Source organism: Castanea sativa, chromosome 3 (genome assembly GCF_040712315.1).
Source record: "Castanea sativa cultivar Marrone di Chiusa Pesio chromosome 3, ASM4071231v1".
NCBI classification, from domain to species: domain Eukaryota; kingdom Viridiplantae; phylum Streptophyta; class Magnoliopsida; order Fagales; family Fagaceae; genus Castanea; species Castanea sativa.
In genome coordinates this window covers 59,381,064-59,394,423 of record NC_134015.1, presented here as the reverse complement: position 1 = coordinate 59,394,423, position 13,360 = coordinate 59,381,064, and positions in this window count along the sequence as shown.

Here is a 13,360-nt window from a genome sequence, read left to right as displayed (position 1 = left end):
CTCTCAAAGCAGTGCTACGTAGTGCCGACTACTCAGGCAGGATAGCAAAGTGGGGGACCATCCTAGGGGCTTTTGACGTTAAATACAAGCCTCGCATCTCAGTGAAGGGCCAGGTCCTCGCTGACTTGGTGGCAGAATTTGCCGAACCATTGTTGGAAGAAAGTCTAAAAGAGGCCCGCATGGGTGAAAAATCAATTGGTGTGATCACAGCTGCGGTATCTCCGACTTGGAAAGTGTATGTGGATGGGGCAGCCAATCAGAAAGGATCAGGTGTTGGGCTTGTCTTGATTTCCCCCGAGGGAATTTTTTTCGAAAAATCTCTGAGATTGGCGTTCTCGGCCACTAATAATGAGGCCGAAAACGAAGCAGTCTTGGTAGGCATGAAAATGGTACGTAGAATGGGAGGAAAGGAAATCCATGTGTTCTCGGACTCTCAACTGGTGGTCGGCCAGGTCACGGGGACCATGGAGGCTAGAGATCCAAGGATGCAGGAATATTTGGCCCAGGTCAAGCGTCAGCAGATTGAATTTGACTCCTTCATCTTAACTCATATCTCTCGGAGCGGAAACACCCATACAGACTCCTTAGCCACGCTGGCAACGTCTTCGGCTCAAGGTTTACCTAGGGTTATCCTCGTTGAGGATTTGATAGAACCCTCTCTTATCGTTGTCAACGCGCTTCGCATTCATTTGATAAGGCCTGGTCCTAGCTGGATGGACTCGGTCGTGTCTTTTCTTAAGAATGACATCCTTCCCAAGGACAAATCTGAAGTGGATAAGATACGTCGAAAGGCGCCACGCTTCTAGTTGTCCGAGGATCAGAAACTGTATAAACGATCCTATTCAGGACCGTACTTGCTGTGTGTGCACCCTGACTCAACGGAAGGGCTCCTGGAAGAACTGCATGAAGGGATTTGTGGCAGCCACATTGGGGAAAGATCCTTAGCCCATAGAGCTCTGACTCAAGGTTATTGGTGGCCTAATATGCAAAGAGAGGCTCAGGACTATGCCAGAAAATGTGATCAATGCCAGAGGTTCGCCCCTAATATCCATCAACCTGGTGGGGTTCTTAACCCTCTCTCCAGTCCTTAGCCCTTTGCCCAATGGGGATTGGATATAGTGGGGCCGTTTCCGAGAGCTGCAGGAAACAAAAGATGGCTTCTTGTGGGAACAGATTATTTCACTAAATGGGTTGAGGCCGAGCCCTTAGCAAATATTAGAGATGTTGATTCCAAAAAATTTGTCTGGAAAAATATTGTCACCAGGTTTGGTATACCATGCATACTTATCTCAGACAATGGCGTTCAATTTGACAGCAAGGCCTTTAGGCAATATTGTGGTGACATGGGTATCATAAATAGATACTCCACCCCAGCTTATCCTCAGGGAAATGGGCAAGCCGAGGCCGTTAACAAGGTCATAGTCAGTGGGCTCAAGAAGAGGTTGGACGATGCGAAAGGCAGGTGGGTAGAAGAGCTCCCTTATGTTCTATGGACGTACCGGACCACACCGCGTAGGTCCACGGGAGAAACACCATTCTCTATGACTTATGGAGCCGAGGCGGTGATACCTCTGGAATCTGGTTTTCCCACCCTAAAGACGAGCTCTTTTAGCCCGGAAAATAACAATGGACTCTTGGAAAAAGATCTTGACTTACTCGAGGAACGACGAGAAACAGCTATGATCCAAATGACTTATTATCAACAGAAGCTAAAACGGGGATATGATGCCCACGTGAAGCTAAGACCACTTGCACCTGGTGATCTTGTACTAAGGAAAGTTGTAGGCACTTCCAAGAACCCAGCTTAGGGTAATTTGAGACCCAACTGGGAAGGCCCCTATCGTATTGTTTCAGTAGCAGGCATAGGGTCATATCGGCTAGCTGACCTAGACGAAAGAATTGTACCATGCCCATGGAATGTAAATAATCTTAGAATGTATTATTATTAATAAAATGTGCTTTTGTCAGTTAATATTTCAAAGTTATGAGTACCTCTGACGCTTGCAACTACTATTCTTAAGAATCAAACAGAAACTTGGTTAAGTGTCGTCCTCAGACCACAAACCTTGTGGAAATTGATATCTTGTCATTTGTTAAACAGAACCTTAGTTATGTCGGGTCTTCGGACCTCCTATTTTGGGAAAATTAACATTTGAAGTTAAGGATCTTGAGAATCAAATAGAAACTTGGTTAAGTGTCGTCCTCGGACCACAAACCTTGTGGAAATTGATATCTTGTCATTTGTTAAACGGAACCTTAGTTATGCCGGGTCCTCGGACCTCCTACTTTGGGAAAATTAACATTTGAAGTTACTGATCTTGAGAATCAAACAGAAACTTGGTTAAGTGTCGTCCTCGGACCACAAACCTTGTGGAAATTGATATCTTGTTATTTGTTAAACAAAACCTTAGTTATGCTGGGTCCTCGGACCTCCTACTTTGGGAAAATTAACATTTGAAGTTACTGATCTTGAGAATCAAACAGAAACTTGGTTAAGTGTCATCCTCGGACCACAAACCTTGTGGAAATTGATATCTTGTCATTTGTTAAACAGAACCTTAGTTATGCCGGGTTCTCGGACCTCCTACTTTGGGAAAATTAACATTTGAAGTTACTGATCTTGAGAATCAAACAGAAACTTGGTTAAGTGTCGTCCTCGGACCACAAACCTTGTGGAAATTGATATCTTGTCATTTGTTAAACAGAACCTTAGTTATGCCGGGTCCTCGGACCTCCTACTTTGGGAAAATTAACATTTGAAATTACTGATCTTGAGAATCAAACAGAAACTTGGTTAAGTGTCGTCCTCGGACCACAAACCTTGTGGAAATTGATATTTTGTCATTTGTTAAACAAAACCTTAGTTATGCCGGGTCCTCGGACCTCCTACTTTGGGAAAATTAACATTTGAAGTTACTGATCTTGAGAATCAAATAAAAACTTGGTTAAGTGTCGTCCTCGGACCACAAACCTTGTGAAAATTGATATCTTGTCATTTGTTAAACAGAACCTTAGTTATGCTGGGTCCTTGGACCTCCTACTTTGGGAAAATTAACATTTAAAGTTACTGATCTTAAGAATCAAATAGGAAATTGGTTAAGTCTTGTCCTCGGACCACAAACTTGATGAAAGTTGATTTCTTATTACGTCTGAAAATTAGCGTCTTACTGGTCATTAGCTCGGATCTTAGGTTCTATATCTTTAAGCGTTAAGCAAATTTATATAAGGAATGGTCAACGGATCTTACATCCTATTGAAAACACTACCACACATTATAAGGGTTTAATCGTTATATGAGGTCTTTTTTTTTTTTAACCAAGGTATTGTTTAAAATATCTCAACCATGTCATCTGCTGTTAAGTTTTTAATGCTAAAACATGCGCATGACTGCATAGAGGTTATGGTTAATGCTAATGGGAAACTTTTTCGACAAGTACAAAAAGAGTAAAGTAAAAACAGATACAACACGAATAAAAATCAAATAAAATTGTTCTTCATTAATCATTTAGATATAAATTACATATTAAGTCTGAATATAGAGAAAGAGAAGTCCTAAGCTAGGTCCTAAGCTTTTGGATGAGGATCTTGCTGAGAAGTGCTGGTTGCCTCGGTCTCTTTCAGCTCCAACTCAAAAAGAGATAGAACTTGATTTCCTTTGATTGCTGCCTTCGTTGGAGGGACATCGGATTCTACGGTTTGGCTCAGGCCCTTCTCGGCATCCCTGCCTCCTTCCTTTTCTTTATTGGAACCTGAAGGTTCTGTAGGATCTGGAATTAGCTTTGGGACCATAGGAGGAAGAGCAGGAAGAGTTGTTTCAAGGGCAGGAACAGCAGCAGGAGCCTCTTCAATCTCCTGTATCTCCAAGGGAAGCCAAACATTCTCGGACTTCCTCAGCTCCGAGGCTAGAGGAACTCCTGCTATGTTTAGAGCTTCCCCCCAGACTTTCTGACAGTATTCCCGGCACAAGGCCGCGAAAGCCTCTGTCAGCTGCTCCTCAGTGGCAGCTACCCCTTCCTCGTGACTCGCCTGCTTGGCAGCTTCTAAAGAGCGTTGAAATGTGTCGGCTTCTTCCTTCATCAGCGCAAGTTCCTTTTCCAAATCCGAGCGTTCTCTTTGGACTCGGGAGAGCTCATCATCTCTTTCATGAAGGAGCTTGCGCTGCCCATCTATCTGGGTCTTCATGGTCTTCAGGTTTGCCTCGGCCCCATTCCTCTCTCTTTTTAGCTCAGCCACCTCAGAGATAAGCTTCTCATTTTCAGCAATGGTCGTGCCTAAGGACTTCTCAGTCTCCATCCGAATTTTAAGCTCTGTTCTGGCTTTCTTCCTAGTATCTTCTATAAACTTCTCGGCCATGAAGACTTCTTGAACAGCCTGCAATAAAGTGTGAGGAAATTAGGTATAGCAGGACACTCATGAATAATCCAATGCTGTTAAAAATGTAATCTTCCTAAAAAGTTAAACTTACCAGGGCTAGATCCCTTTTTAGAGACAGGAATAATTGAGGTTGGCTCATCCTCTCCAAGGTCTCCATATCCTTTGGCAGCAGAAGAGGATATTCCAACACTTCTGCTAAGTGATGGGCATGACTTTGCTGGGCCGCCCTGATACTGGACTGGCAGGAGATAGGTGCGTTGTCCAGCCTTAAGTCAGGAGACCAGGCAGCCGGTGCTCGGCGCACTTCGGCCTCGTCCCTGATCTCCCCGCTTTCAACTGAGCGGGCCCTGCCTTTGCCTTTATCCAGCTTCTGTTGCTGAACGGGTGACGGTTGTTGTCGCGGTTTCTTTGGTTCCTTGCTGCCTTTCCCCTCGGCCTCCCCCTTTCTTTTCTTTTTGGGATCCTCGGCTGGAAGTTTTGGCTCAGCTGGAGGAGGGGGAGGTGGCAAAGATGGAGGAGCTTGGGACCCTCCCGTCTTTCTTTCAACAACCTTCGTAGCTTTCTTGGTTAGGAGATCCTGCATCCTATCCATATCCTCTTCGGATTCGTCTTCTGGTCGGGCAACGACTAACCCTGTAAGTTCAAAGGCCTTAGTGACTTCTTCGTCCTCGTCAAAGAGTACAACGAACTGGTTCCCTCGAGGTCTTTCAGTGTCTTTAAGTTGGAACTGTTCTATCTCCTCGTCTAGCGTGTTTGAAGAAGACACTTGCTCCTCTGGGACAACAGTTGCCTGGGAGTGTGTAGCTAGAGGGACCGCAGCAATTGGTTGTAAATACAGTATGGTGTTAGGGCTGTCAGGGAGGTCGTGATCGTCCAGGAAGTGAGGTCTGGCTACGTTGATCTTCCTACGCCGCCGATCACCTGCAATAATGGCGTTCTCTATTGCCTGGAAGTCCGAGGATACAGGATCGTATCCTAGAATCAAGTGAGCGGCCCTAAGTTGTAGGTCCTCGCTGACAAACACCCCGGAGCGCAGTACCCGGTTTAGATCTGCAACGTTGCAGTGGCTTAAGCGCGGGCGTACGTTTTGCTTATCTGCAAAGAAAAACATCCAAACAGACAAACATGGTCAGATTCATACAACATATAATAAACTTAAATAAACATGAATACATGTGAATACGCATTTTTGTGAATGTTAGAGGAAGTTGTGCGGTGGGGGGGGGGGGTTTAATCCTAAGGTGTCGCACCTGGATCTCCCCACTCAACTGGGCAGTGGAGGTTGTCGTGCCAGTTCCTAGAGACGATCAGGTAGTCATCCTTCATGCCTTTGTTGGACTTGGGCAAACAGGAGATCAGCCTAACTACGCTGGAGCGGGATTTGATGTAATAACCGACTCTAGTGAGTTTGTGGCATTCGTACATAAAGACGACATCATGCCAGGTGAGGTTCAGACCCATTTGCTCGTTCAGAGCGTCGACGCTGCCCAAAACTCTAAAAATGTTTGGGACGCACTGATCGGGACACAACTGGTGGTTGCGGAGGTACTCCCTGGTTACAGGCTTCATTGGGAGGGTCATCCCACCTTCTACAAAGGCTACCATTGGGATGATGACCTCTCCGGCCTTCCTAGAACCGGCCACGGCTTCCACCGGACAGTATTCTAAACCTACGTCACTGGGAATCCTATACTTGGCTCTAAAGCCTTCCATTCCAGTGGCGGTATCAACTAGACACTTAAATTTTCCCATCAGAGAGGGACGAAAGACTAAACTCTAAAAGGGAAAGGTCTACAAGTGTAGCCGAGGACAAGATCCGAGGAGAAAAGGTTAAGAAAAGGAGAATAAAAAACTTACGAATCTCAAGTTGTGCAGAGTTCCACGGTTTTCTGCGGGTAAAGTATGTTTACTGATGTTTTGATGGGATTAGTCCTTGATGAATTAAACGAAGGCGCAGGTTCCCGAAGCGTCATGGTGTGCGGAAAGCGACCTCGAAATTATATTTTTCTTGCCCAATTTTTCGTGAAATAACGAGGACCGTTGGATGCCCATCTCACCGTTGAACGTGGGGGACAAGGTGTAACTCATAGTAATAAATGCACGCGTTTTTGAAAATAAAACCGCCAAGTGGCGTCTTTTGGAACGCGAAACGGTTTCCACACGTGCAATCATTCACATAGTATGCAGAGTTGGTTCTCATCGGATCAAAACCCTAATTTTCTCCTCGGATGTTGAAAATTAGAGTTTTGAGGGGCTATTGTGGGGAGTAAAAGAACCCAAGTGAGCATATGGGCCATTGGGCCGTAACATAGAGGGCCGACCTGCTCCAGGATTAAACTCTATGATTTGGCCCATACGCCGAGGGTCCGAGGATACAGCCGGGACGAGCTTCTCCTTGGACAAGCCCTAGAGAATTCAAAGTTTCATTATGAAGGTCAAAGCACAACTCTGGAAAGACCAGTGGTTAAAATGGGACATCCTGAATCTTCTAGATGCATCAGTATTAAAGAAAATATCAAGAGTAATGGCTGCCACCTCCGCATTAAAGGCTCTGCACCTACCTCTCTAGCCGCATTAATGGGGAGGTGACCCCTGAACAGTGAGGCGGAAACTTCTAGTCACTGTTCAAAATGTATCAGGGAAGGAAGTATAAAAGGGGGGTAAAGGCCAAAGAAAGGGGGGGGGGGGAAACTAAGAAAGAAATTAAGAAATTGTAATCTTAAAGGAAGAAAGAGAAATAACAAAGAAGTAGTCCTCGGCTTGAGTCCGAGGAGATCCATTTGTCATTGTCGTTCGTTATTTACTTGTGTTTATTTACAAAAGCCTGTTGTTAAGCTCCCAGTATTTCTAACCTAGGTTCTAAGCCCGCGCTCTACAAATTTTATTGTTTAAGGCTCATTGGGCCTGAGCCCGTGATTGTCTTTGGGTCCAGGTGCAATTGTGCACTTAAAGATACTATTCACATAATTCAAAATTATTTTACTACAATGTTTTCAGTTTTCAATTTTCAATTTTCAGCTGTATTTAAACGGACCCGTCGGTATAGCTGGTAAGTTTTGGAGTGTGCTGCTGCTCAATGATTGTTTGTTGTAAGTTGTAACCTAAAAAGTATAGATATGGACATGACATGAGACGTGACTCTACAATAAGACAATTTTTTGACAAATAAGGACACATCATAATAAAGATAGAATAATTGAATTAATTAATATATACTTATATAAATTTTATGCTTAAGTTTTCAAAACAAATAAAAAATTATCAAGATCTTTGAAACCATATCTAAAACTTAAAGAAGAAAACATTTTAAATAATAAAAAAAAAAGTTGTATTTTTTTCCCTCCTAATATGTTGAGAGCACACGTGTAGAAGCATCATATCTCACATATTTGTGTTCAACACAGACACAGGCAGAGGATTTGAGAGTGTTTGTATTTCCAAGGTTGTAATGTGAATACGTTCAATTCAAGGTATTATCATTTTTTTAGCAATAAAATTTTTCTTAAAAAAAAAGAGGTTATGTGCCGTATTCATTAGACATATTTTCCATGCCTAAGAAAATGAAAGAGAAATTTAAAGAATATGGGACCCATTTTGTTGTAAGGATGAATATCTACTTGAAGACTTTTTAGGTATTGTCATATATATGTATATATATATATATATATATATATATATATATATATATTTCATTCATATATTCTAGTTTTGGACACACTCACACAAGCAATGTTTGCTTGTAACAATATATGATTACAATTTGAACTTATTAGTGTACGCCTATAGTCGTAATTCATAAACTATCATTACTGTAATAGTACTTTCATGAGTAATTCAAGTTTCAATCAGTGACAACTACTTATCAAAAAAAAAAAAAGTTTCAATTATTGACAACTACTTATCAAAAAAAAAAAAAATTTCAATTATTGACAACTGATGTCATGACAACAATATTAAAAAGGTTGTTGTTTTGATTGTCATGACTTTGCCATCCAACTTAATAATTCGTATATAACTTTTAGAATAGAAAGTTGAATTAACATTAGCTACCAGTCTTTCTCTCTAATATTAGATGCTTGCTCTCTTTCTTTTTGGTGACAGTAACATATTAGAAATGCAATTTAATTGTCAAACACTTAGGCCTCAATTAATTGGTGGAATCGCAATGAATTATATATAAAGTAAAAGTGCGAAAGGCAAAACAAAAAAAAACAAAGTTCGAAAGGGGTCCGGTAATTGAAGGTAAGTGCATGCATGCACATGATATGAGTGGTACATTTCACGCTGCTTTGAGGAAATGTGAGTGATATGGTACTGGAAAAACTATCATAATCGGACCCCTTCTTAATCTTCTGGAATTGACGTTTTTAACGTATGTTGTCAGTCTATTATTAGCAGCACTTTAGTCTGATTAACGAGCTTTAATTTGTCTTTTGAAGTGACTATAGTGGATGGGTTGCTACTTTAATTGTTTGCACAAAATTTTTAATCATAATCTAAATGCTTAATAGAATCTCTCTTGTGAATCACAGTCCAAATACAATTGTCACTTTGTTTATCAGATTTTAAACCAAGCAACTTGTCCCTATAATACAGTACTACTATGATTGATGGCTATGTTGTTAGCCTCGGTGATCAGATAGGGTTCAATATTCGGACCCCATGACAACGTAAAATTCATGCCTGCTTTGCTCACGAACAGCTTGCTCTCATGTTCATGTGCCCTTCTTGGAGATTAAAACTTGGATATTCGCTGCTCTTTTCAAGTTGCATCATAATAATTATTAATTCATTAATTATTATTATTTTCCAATGCCTCTTTATCAATTATTATGTCAATGAATTTATGTTGAGATCTGGGCAAGCCTCCAAATCAAATAATTGTTCTTACTCTAATTTCTCTAACCTAGATTATATAATAATAAAAGGTGTTTTTGGTTTATGCATGTCGATATGATTTTGGGTATGTCATATACACCTGTGAATGTGATTATTGAATTATATAAATATAATAATCGCCACTAAATTAAAGCATCTCAGAAGCTCAAGTATTGAGTGGATTATGAGTCATATAGATCAATGATAGTTTTGTCTACTAACATTTCACAAATTTTGATTTTCATCTTTTTAAGAGCATCCACAACAGTGGAGCTAAAAATTTAACTTTTTAGCTTTACAAAAAGTTACTTTATCTATTTTACCTATACATTTTACAAAACATGCTGCAGCAGTGAATCTATTTTAACTTTCAACACAATAAAATAATATAAACCTCACAATAAAATAATATATCTACTACAATAAAATAATATATTCATTACAATAAATAACAATCACAACCAACCGCAACCGCTATCACTACCACTACCACCACCGCCACCGACTCTTCCACCGCCACCGCAATCACTACCGCCGCCCACCGTCACCGCCGCCACCGCCGCCACGTAATAGAATAATATATTCTCTACAATAAACAACAATCACAGCCACTGTCATCACCACTGTCACTACCACCACCGCCATTGCAACTGCCACCACCACTGCAACCGCCACTATAAAAAAAATTATTTTTTTCTCACCAATATTAAATAGTAATAATCTGCCGCTTAAAATTTATTACAAAAATATTATAAAACATTACTTAATTTTAATTTCTTATTATGCTTTATTTTATTTTTCTTATTTATCTTATTTGTTGGTTTCATCTAAATACACGTATTTTTTTTTCCTCTTTGTTTGCTTCATTTCTTCAATCCTCTGAACTTTTCTTTCTGAAAGTGAATGAGAGACAGAGAGAGGCACGGTGATAAAAGAAAGGAAAAAAAATGGAGCAAAACCCAGAAGGATCGGCGGTGAGCTCAGAAGGATCGGCAGTCAAACTCAACCAAAAACCCAGATCAAACTCATAAGGATCGGCGGCGTGGGTCTGAGCTAATCGGCGACTTGGAGGGTCGGTGACGGTGTGGGTTTGAGAGCTTGGGACGGAGTGGATCTGAGGTTGAGAGGGTTGATCGGCAGTGGGTCTCAGCTGGTGGGTCGATGACGGTGGGTCTCAGCTGGTGGGTCTCGGCGACGGTGAGCTTGAGCGAGTTGAGAGCTTCGGACGGCGTGGGTCGGTGACGGGCCGGCGGCGGTGAGCTTGAGTGAGTTGAGAGAGTTGAAAGAGAAGAGATGAGAGTTGAGAGTTGAAAGCTTCAGTGCACACAGAGATGAGAGTGACTGAGAGAGAGAGAGAGAGAGAGAGAGAGAGAGAGAGAGAGAGAGAGAGAGGCTTTGAATTATTTTAATCGGGGCCCGAATAAAAGATTTTTTTTTTTATAACTTTCAGCTACAGTGCTCATGTATTGATACATGAGCACTGTAGCGCAAAGCTAAAATTTTTTAGCTTTACCTCCACTGCTGAAGGTGGGTTTTTGTGGTTTGAGTGAAGCTAAAATAGCAATATAGCTATTTAGCTCCACTGCTGTGAATGCTCTAATCAACAAGAATATTGTGATCTCTTAATGCAGTAATGATCACTTCTATCTTCTTCTCTCTCTTTTTTTTGGGTTTGATGATGGTGCTCAACTGCAACAATCTGGGTCTATCCTTGCTGTTTTTGTGAATCAAAGAGCTAGGGGTCTCTCGACCAGACTATAAAACGATAAATAAGGTCAAAATCCATACGATATGACTTAACCTGATTTCTGTACTAAGGCCCCAGTAGTATTTGACTGTTTTTAAATATTTGCTTCCAGCTCTGCTTTTAATTAAGTTCAATATTCTATGTTTTTTGTTCTCTTGAATTTATGGTTGCAGTGTACATATGCTGACCAAGAGATGCCCCGTTCGGTAACATTGTATTAATATTGTTTGTATTTTTTAAAAATAGGTGTGGATAAAAAGATATGTATAAATTGAAAATATATATTTAAACACATGTATTAAATAGGTCTTACACTGCCAAAAGTCATTTATAATTTAGTTTTGTTTTTTTAATGGGAGGACCTTTTTTTTTTTGGCTAATTTAAATATTGAGACCGGAAAAGTTGTAATTAAAGTTAGGATTTTGTTAATGTGTGCTCTAAGGGCACACAATAATAAATCACTTTTGAAAATATTTTTTCAAAAATTAAAAAAGTATTGACAACATTTTTTATTCTCGAGAAAATATTTCTAAAAATAAAAAGCTTAATGTGTGCCCTTAGAGTTATGCATTCTCACTGATGAAAATGTAGTAAGGTTTATATATTAGTCAAAAGTTTTGTACCTCAATTGATATTTCTTAGATTTTTAATGGTGACATCCATGATTCAATCATTGACTGTTGAATTATAAAAAATTAAAAAAAGAAAAAAACAAAAAAAGGTTTACATTTTTATAGATACTCCATCAAAAAATTTTAAATACAGTTGTATAAGTGTTATGCCTTAGTTTCCATAATTAAATTTAATCATGAGGATCATTAGCAAATGCAGCACAACTGTGTCACTTATTGCAATGTATTTTCTTGTGTATAGTTACAATTCTAAGACTACATAGTTAAATTTAATTGAAAAACAGTATAATATCAAAAACAATAATACTTAAATATTATCCATGGTCAATAAAATTCATTCATTCGTCATAAGTTCAACCTCCATAAAAATTCATTTAGCCAAAGAAAAATTGTCAACCTCTTATAGAAGATACGCATGCTCATTGCTGAGTTGAATGGAAGATACGAATTCTATGCCTCTAAATTTGCCTTTCCTTAGTTTTTATTTTATTTTATGTATCATTTTTTTTTCATAACAGGTGGGTCTCACCCAATTATATAGTTCACATGTTATGAGTGAATTATGGGCCAAAATGAGCTTTTGCTTCTTCTTTTTTTCCTTTTTTTTTTTTTCTTTTTTTTTTAAATCCAGCAAAATGTCTCATGTCTAAAACTAATTAGGGAAATTCCCATGTTTTGAAACTCGATTTTTCTAAACATCGAATTTCAAATGTATAACTCGATTTTTGGAATATCGAGTTATAGCAAACGTGGACTTAGAATTTTTTTTTTTTTTTTTTCTCCTGGAACTCAAGTTCCATGTAAAGTACTTGAGTTCCACTTGATTTTTTTCAAGAAACTCGAGTACTTCACATGTAACTCAAGTTCCAGAATTTTTTATTTTTATTTTTAAATTTTCAATTCGTTATAACTCGATTGTCCAAAAATCAAGTTTCAAAACACGGGCATTTTCTTAAATAGTTTTAAATATGGGACATTTTGCTGAAAAGTTTTGGCGAAATGGGCAAATGTCCATTTTCTCAGGAAATTATGTATATGTTAGATGCACTAGTTAACTATAACAGTGCTGAAACTAAAAGGCTAAGATGATAAAATTGCCGTTCAAATATTTGAAAGTTGAAACCCCAAAAAGTAAATACCTAAGGCCTTTTCTTTCTGTTTTAATTTGCTAAAGCAATCAAGAATATGTTAGTAGATGAAACTCATTATGTAAATACTTTAATATCTGATATTTAAATGAACAGATGATCATTTGTTTTGTAAATTCGTAATCTGAAAAGTATCACAAACTTTTTTTTAGATATTTTTTTATACGACTTTTTTTTAATTAGATATTGATATTGTGGTAATGGTATATTTTGTGTTAACCCAATGATAATTGAATTTTTTTTGGTAATATTTCACGTTTGTGATTCAAATTAATTTAATCTCTCTTTCTCTCATTATTTACTTATAAAAAAAATGTTGATAATATGAAAATTTTAATTCACCCATTTAAAAATATAAATGGATAGGATTTGACTAAATTATTTTAGAGAATTTTAATCAATATCTATAAAAGCACCTAATAATATATGCTTAACTCAAAAGGCATTCTTGGCTTCTTTTTGGTTGGTCTTCTATCTAAATAAATTATTTGATGTGTTAATCCCAATCGATGCACAAACTACCATGCATCTTGAGAGAATCATCCTTAACACATGCAAAAGATGCTATCTAGGGAGGGAC